General features: G+C 41.4%; 1 pseudogene; it reads left to right on the forward strand.

The window, feature by feature from the left end:
* The first annotated feature begins 3,727 nt into the window (after positions 1 to 3,727).
* On the forward strand, positions 3,728 to 7,896 carry LOC123405795 (annotated as a pseudogene).
* Positions 7,897 to 8,165: the final 269 nt, after the last annotated feature.

The following is an 8,165-nucleotide window of genomic DNA, read 5'->3' on the forward strand; positions in this document are numbered from 1 at the left end:
TAACGAAACTTCGTGAGATGGGTTAGTATGATAACGAGCAAATAAATCACTTGGGTACTATCAAAACAAGACTCGTAATTATTTTCACACAATTCCTATTGTATCTTATCATTTCCACAATTTATATCACTTAATATAATCTATGGAAACACTAAAACAAGCAAACTATGCATTGAAAACAGAATCTGTCAAAAACAGAACAGTCTGTAATGATCTGAATGCTAACCATACTTCTGCACTTTCAAAAATTCTCAAAAAATTATGACAATTAAGGAAATTTGTATGTCAATCAGCAGCAAAAATAATCATCCTAAAATCACTCTCTGGATAGAAATTAGAAATGATTTCGTGAGCACAAAGTTTCTGTCTTTTTCAGCTTGATCAAACAACTATCACCCAAACTAATCATAAATGCTTTACTTGGCACTTTATTGAAACTAAGGAAATAAAACATGATTAATACAGTATCTTAATCATGTGAACACACAAAAACAGTATGGATACATATTGGGTTGTCTCCCAACAAGCACTTTTCTTTAATGCCTTTCAAGCTAGGCATGATGATTTCAATGATGCTCACATAAAAGATAAGGATTGAAACATAATGGAAGCATCATGGAGCATATGACTAGCACATTTAAGTCTAACCCACTTCCTATGCATAGGTATTTTGTGATCAAAAAATTTGTTGGAGCAAGAATCAACTAGCATAGGAAGGCAAAACAAGCATTGCTTCAAAAATTTCAACACATATAGGGGAAACTTGATATTATTGCAATACGTAGAAGCATATGATCCTCTCTCATAATAATTTTCAGTAGCATCATGAATGAATTCAACAATATAACCAGCACCTACAGCTTTCTTTTCATGATCTACAAGCATAGAAATTTTACTACTCTCCACATAAGCAAATTTATTCTCATCAATAGTAGTGGGAGTGTCGTAAAAGACTTGAACACTACGAATTGTTTCCACATTAAAAGAGTAATGTTCCGTGAAAGGATACTCAAGAGTATGACAAGTTTTATCATCCCTCTTCTTTATACATAAGTATCATCACAATAATCATCATAGATAGGGGGCATGCTTTCATCATAATAGTTTTGATCATTCAAAGTGGGAGAACTAAAAAGATCATCTTCATCAAACATAGCATCCCCAAGCTTGTGGCTTTGCATATCATTAGCATCATGGGTATTCAAAGAATTCATACTAACAACATTGCAATCATGCTCATCATTCACATATTTTATGCCAAGCATTCTATATAATTCTTCTTCTAGCACGTGAGCACAATTTTCCTTCCCATCATTTTCACGAAAGACATTGAAAATATGAAGCATATGAGGCAACCTTAATTCCATATTTTGTAGTTTTATTTAATAGACTAAACTAGTGATAAAACAAGAAACTAAAAGATTCGATTGCAAGATCTAAAGATATACCTTCAAGCGCTAACCTCCCCGGCAACGACGCCAGAAAAGAGCTTGATGTCTACTACGCAACCTTCTCCTTGTAGACATTGTTGGGCCTCCAAGTGCAGAGGTTTGTACGAAAGTAGCAATTTTCCCTCAAGTGGGTGACCTAAGGTTTATCAATCCGTGGGAGGCGTAGGATGAAGATGGTCTCTCTCAAGCAACCCTGCAACCAAACAACAAAGAGTCTCTTATGTCCCCAACACACCCAATACAATGGTAAATTGTATAGGTGCACTAGTTCGGAGAAGAGATGGTGATACAAGTGCAATATGGGTGGTAGATATAGGTTTTTGTAATCTCAAATTACAAAAACAGCAAGGTAACTAAAAGTAAAAGTGAGCACGAACGATATTGCAATGCATGGAAACAAGGCCTAGGGTTCATACTTTCACTAGTGAAGCGCTCTCAACAATGATAACATAATTGGGTCATATAACTAGCCCTCAACATGCAACAAATATTCACTCCAAAGTCACTAATAGCGGAGAACAAACTAAGAGATAATTGTCGGGTACGAAACCACCACAAAGTTATTCTTTCTGATCGATCTATTCAAGAGTCCGGAGTATAATAACACGAAGCTATTCTTTCCGTTCGATCCATCATAGAGTTCGTACTAGAAAAACACCTTAAGACACATATCAACCAAGACCCTAATGTCACCTAGATACTCCATTGTCACCTCAAGTATCAGTGGGCATGATTATACGATATGCATCACACAATCTCATAATCATCTATTCAACCAACACATAGAACTTCAAAGAGCGCCCCAAAGTTTCTCTCGGAGAGTCAAAACGTGTGCCAACCCATATGCATAGGTTCTCGATGTCACGAAACCCGCAAGTTGATCACCAAAACATACATCAAGTACTCGCATGAATATCCCATTGTCATCAGAGATAGACACGTGCAAGACATACATCAAGTGTTCTTAAAGACTCAATCCGATAAGATAACTTCAAAGGGGAAACTCAACTCATCACAAGAAGGGAGAGGGGAAGAACATCATAAGATCCAACTATAGTAGCAAAGCCTGCGGTACGTCGAGATCAAGACACCTCAAGAACACGAGAGAGAGAGAGAGAGATCAAACACATACCTACTGGTACATACCCTCAGCCCCGAGGGAGAACTACTCCCTCCTCGTCATGGAGATCACCGGGATGATGAAGATGGCCACCGGAGATGGATTCCCCCTCCGGCAGGGTGCCGGAACGGGCTCCAGATTGGTTTTTGGTCGCTACAAAGGCTTGCGGCGGCGGAACTCCCGATCTAGGTTTCTTTTGGGGGGTTTCTGTATTTATAGGAATTTTGGTGGTGGAATTACGTCGGTTGGGACCACGAGGAGGTCACAAGCCTGCTAGGCCCGGCCTAGGGGGCGGGCCTCCTGGTCTTGTGACTCCCTCGTGGCTCTTCTGGCCTTCTTCCAAAGCTTCGGGGGTCTCTTTTGGTCCAAAAAAATCATTGCAAAAGTTTTATTCCATTTGGACTCCGTTCTGAAAAAGGTCAAAAACTCGGAAAAAATTGGCACTAGGCACTGAGTTAATAGGTTAGTCCCAAGAAAGATATAAAATAGCATATTCATGCATATAAAACATCCGAAGTTGACAAGATAATAGCATGGAACCATCAAAAATTATACATACGTTGGAGACGTATCATGTGTCACCATTGAATAATGCAAAGTTATACCTGTTGACATTAATATCATATAGAAAAAAAATCCTTGGTTGAGTTCTGTAAATGTGTCCTTGTTCCATCTATGTGCTCCGTAGTTAAAGATCAATAGTTGGAAGCAAAAGAAACTGCTGCAAGTGGATAACAAAAAAAAGAGTGCAAATGACGTTCAGAACGCACATGCCAGACGGGCTGGGGTGAATGTAGTCAAGGTTGAGAAACAAGTGCTCGGTAAGCGTGCAATTCAGGAACAAGCTGTGCAGCAGGCAAATGCTAAAAGGAGTATTCTAGGCAGCAGAGTAGATTTTTCTGCAATGTCCCGGACTTTGTTTTGTAATCCAGAGTTGCAACACAAAAACCGTACCACTCAGTCAGTCGAGGTAACGATTGAAAAACTTTAAAACTCAGCCTTCTTGTTTTACAAATCTTGAGACACAATAACACTTCATAGGCACCGAATTGTTAATGCTTAAAGGTCGCGGAGAGCAGTCGATCCGATAGAGTGATTTTTTCTGACGGTCGTGTTGAAGATTCAGAGAGAAGAATCGTTGATGTCGGAACATTGAATGTTGCCCATAGAAGCAGTATCTCAGCAATTGGAGGAAGAATCTTTACTGATCTGCGGCATGAGAGTAAAGGAGAGGTGATAGCAACGTCGATCAAGCAAGAATTATGTCAAAGACTTGTGTTATTCAAATTTAATCAATAACATTTATCTGTCTTTTCGTGTGCCATAGGCTTGCAAGGAAAATAACAGGGATCACACCAATCCACGCTAGGAACAAAGGCTTCAACAGATTGGATATACTGGTGACAATTTAAAGATGATGAGGCAAGGTCCTTCCAAAGGATCACCATTGGCGTTCAGCATGAGAGGTCCTTCCAGAGGATCTCCGATGGCATTCAAGATTGTCAATGAAATATCCAATGCACAGAGGATGTCGCCAAGATGTGCTGAGGAGTGCAGACATCAGGAAAGAAAGGTGACGACACTACCGTGTTCTCTGTATGTAAATCCTACTTTAGATTGTAGAGTGAAAGGAGAAGCATGGCCATGCCTCTTTGATCGTATAGTGCAAAGAAAAGCACGGACGTGCCTTTTACATGCACCTGCACATGGATCTAGTGCGTTCAGAACCGTGTATCTTACCTGACATAAATCCGTGCTTCTGGTTTACACCACGTATGTTCCTGTAAAAAACTTACTGCTAAATCCTGCTACATTATTCTACATCTATTTTAAAGCTTTCAAAATGATAAAATAATATGTAAATGTCTCAGGTGCCTCTGATATCTAATTTTTTTCAACCTTCATGTGCAGGACTTCACAGGGAGCACGACAAATGAGTCAAATAACTGCAAGATTCCTTTAGCCACCCTTAAGGGAAAACAACGTGCAGATGAGCAAGTAGTATACAGGGACGGCTATTGCGACAACAAAAATGTTGAGGTGGGAGGAGTGTAAGTCCTTGGGTTTTCGGGTACCAGAGAAACAGATAACAACAACATTTGTGAAGTTGACAGAATAGAAGGAGGCAACAACGTTCGAGAAGTAGTGATGGACTGTACCTCTAGCAGTTATGGCGCCCCGCAGCTGAGAAGCAAGCGAGGTGCAGCAGGTCTGTCAGAAACGAGCTAATTCCTGGTCATGAAAGGGATGATATCTCAAGTGACAACGATGACGACCCCAATGGAGACATGTTGGACAGCATCGACATTGGGAAGGCAACGCAAGAAGAGAAAGAAATGGATGACATGTTCAAAGGAAGCGCATTCCCGTCGATCGAGGAAGTGACGCAAGCACGTGAACCAGAGGATGGGTTGCATTTCAAAACAAGGGACGATGCCTTCTTTTTCTTCTACACATATGCCAGAAAGATTGGTTTTCGGTGAAGCGATCAACCACCAGAAGAGCAGGTCCCGAGCAGGAGGTTGACAAGCAAGTGTTCCGTTGCACAAAGGAAGGTGTGAATAAAACTACGGAGAGACTTGTGAAGCACAGAAGGAGCAATTGCTTGATTAGGACAGGCCGTCCCTTTGAAATAACAGCAAAAAGAGATACAGAGAGGGGAGTATGGTACTTAAGGAATGTTCGCCTAGAGCACAACCATGTGCTACACCCATGTGATTGGATGCTGAAATTTATGAGGTGCTATAAGAACATGAGGCCCAAGGAGAAATTTTTTATCCAAGTCCTGCAGAAGGCAAGGCTAGATCCAAGGAAAATCATGCAGATCTTCACTGCTATGGGTAAAACGAGGCAGGAAATTATGTTCGACATGATTTACATAAGCAACCCTTGCATGCCAGGACAGAGCTGGACAAAGGAACACAGATATCAAGGACACGATGAAGCTGTTTGCGGAAATGCAGAGGAAGAGCGTAGGGTTTCATCATGTCGAAGAGACCGATAGAAACAATGTGGTGCGAAGCATGTTCTGGACAGACTCCTTGTGCAAGATGAATTATGGCCTGTGTGGAGATTTCGTGTCTTTTGACACGACATTTTCTACGAATATATATGGTTTACCGTTTGCACCAATAATAGGGGTTGACAACCATGGGTCGTCCGTCCTTTTTTGGAATAGGCCTCTTAACGGATGAGACGATAGGGTCATTCAAATGGCTCCTAAGTACATTTGTTGAGGCAATGGGACGAAAGGAACCAAAGTTCATAATAACAGACCAGGACAAGGCGATGAAGGCGGCGATAGAGCAAGCACTTCCGAGTACCAGGCACAGGTTCTGTTTGTGGCATATTCAGAAGAACATGAAGGAGAACAATGCGATAGTGTTTGCGCAACATCCAGCGTTGTCTGATGAGTTACATCTAATAATCAAAAACTCACTAAATGTAGATGAATTTGAAGGCTCGTGGAAAAGAGCGATTTCAAAATACAAAGCACAAGGAAACAGGCATCTGAATGCATTGAGGGAACTTCGTACATTATGGGTGCCAGCCTACTTCAAGGATTGCTTTTATCCATTCTCATCGACGACCACACGTAGTGAGAGCACAAACTCAATGTGGAAAAATTATGTGAACCGCAAGGATACCATAACGATGTTTGTTGGTGCTTACAACATCATCTAGCAAAATTGCCTTGCTACGCTTGACAAGAAAAGGCACCGGACAGAAGAGAAGGTACCTTCACGAGAGACATGTTTTCCACTTGAAACAGAAGCAAGTGAAATATACACTAATGAAATTTTCAGGAAATTTCAGCTAGAGCTGCGCAACCGCACATACTATAAGTGTCACGACCTGGAAAAAGGTAGGCAATACCTTTTAAAAAGGATCTCATCGCAAGATAAAGACAGGAAACCGTACCCAGGTGAGGAATTTGATAGGTCTGAGTTCAGGGTACATGTGGATGAGCATAAGGAAATATACATGTGCAGCTGCATGAAGATGACTAGGGATGGCATACACTGCTGCCATGTACTTAAGGTTATGGACTAGACAGGCATGGTTGAACACCTTCCAAAATCCTTTATCATCCCCAGATGGACCAGGAATTGGTCAGATAGCTTGAGACTACTGGCTACAAGTCAAGGTAACAGCATGACCGCACAAGAAGATGAAACTATGATATTCGGTCTCGTGTATGCAGAGTTGTCCGATATATGTTCACATGCTTGCAGAAAGGACAAATCATACAATGTGCTACTTGAGCGTATGCAAGAAATGAAAATAAAATTAATGACTGCACTTGCTGATGAAACAGACACGGGCAAAAATCCATGTGACGCAAGTCTGAAAAATCCTCCCATGGGTGGCTCTAAGGGAAAGAAAAAAGGGGACCGAATCAAAGTTGGCTCTGAGAAGAATATAAAAAGAAGCAGACCCAATTGCAGCCGTTGCAATTCAAAGGGTCATACGTAACCAAGTTGTCCTACTAACCCAGAAGTGATTGAAAGAAATAGGATTCAAGAGGAGAAGATGAAAGCACGGGAGGAGAAGAAGGCAAGATCAATGAAATGGCTGACAACACCAACGACAGCATCGAGAATATCAAACGGAGAAGGAGAATGCACTCTTATCCCAGGACCAAGACGGTTAACACCATCATCAACGCGAACAACGCCACTGATAATGCCAACGACCACACTGACAACAGAGCATAGAAAGCAAAGTCCTGTAAGCACACCAAAATCTAGTACCACACAAGTGAGGCACACAAAATGTCAGCAACCAAACTTGGTTGAAGCAACAGCATGTGCGCATCCTACATTGAGAAAATAAAGAACGGAATGGAGACTGCTTTCTACCGGCGAACAATACGAGTGAAGAATTGAAAGGTAAAAAGAGGTTCTGAACAGAAATAATATAATGTACGCTATTTTGGACCGGAGAATATTCCTTCCTAGTACTTAATAAATGTACCCATGACGAATTATTCTAATTTTTTTTTCTTCCATGTATTGTTTTTAATTGGAGAACGGCGATGCGGATATTTGGAGAAAGAAGAATTGTTCTCTTCAAAAAACAGTTACATCCGTTGTAGCAGGACTTATTTTTTCTTGTGGAGTTGTAAGTTCTGTAACTCTGTTTTGAGGCACAGCCGTGCGCATGTAAAACGGTTCCTCTCGTGGCCTGATGACCGTGCCTGTGATAATTAAAGTCTGAAAGGATGGCTGTGCATGCGAAATTATGACTCTTTTTGTCCTGATGGCGTTGCACCTCTGACATTTTTATGTTTCGATATTGTTTTTGAACAGGCGGAGCGATTGAAAACATTTTGAACAAGGGTCAGGGACATGCGTTTTCTGCACGTATCGACGTGCCTCTCATGGAGGGAAACATTTTTGTATAATGATCGGAGTGCCTGTCCACTCGTGTACTGTTTTCACATGGAGTGCCTCTCCACTAGAATCATGGTCGTGCCTCTACAAGTGACTTGTCAGACGTGACATTGTAGGGTCAATAGATGGGTTACGTGCCACAGACACAGAGGCAGTGAAGAAAAGCTCGTGCCTCTACCGGACGGCCGTACATCTCGC

This window comes from Hordeum vulgare, chromosome 6H (assembly GCF_904849725.1).
Source record: "Hordeum vulgare subsp. vulgare chromosome 6H, MorexV3_pseudomolecules_assembly, whole genome shotgun sequence".
Taxonomy (NCBI): Eukaryota; Viridiplantae; Streptophyta; class Magnoliopsida; order Poales; family Poaceae; genus Hordeum; species Hordeum vulgare.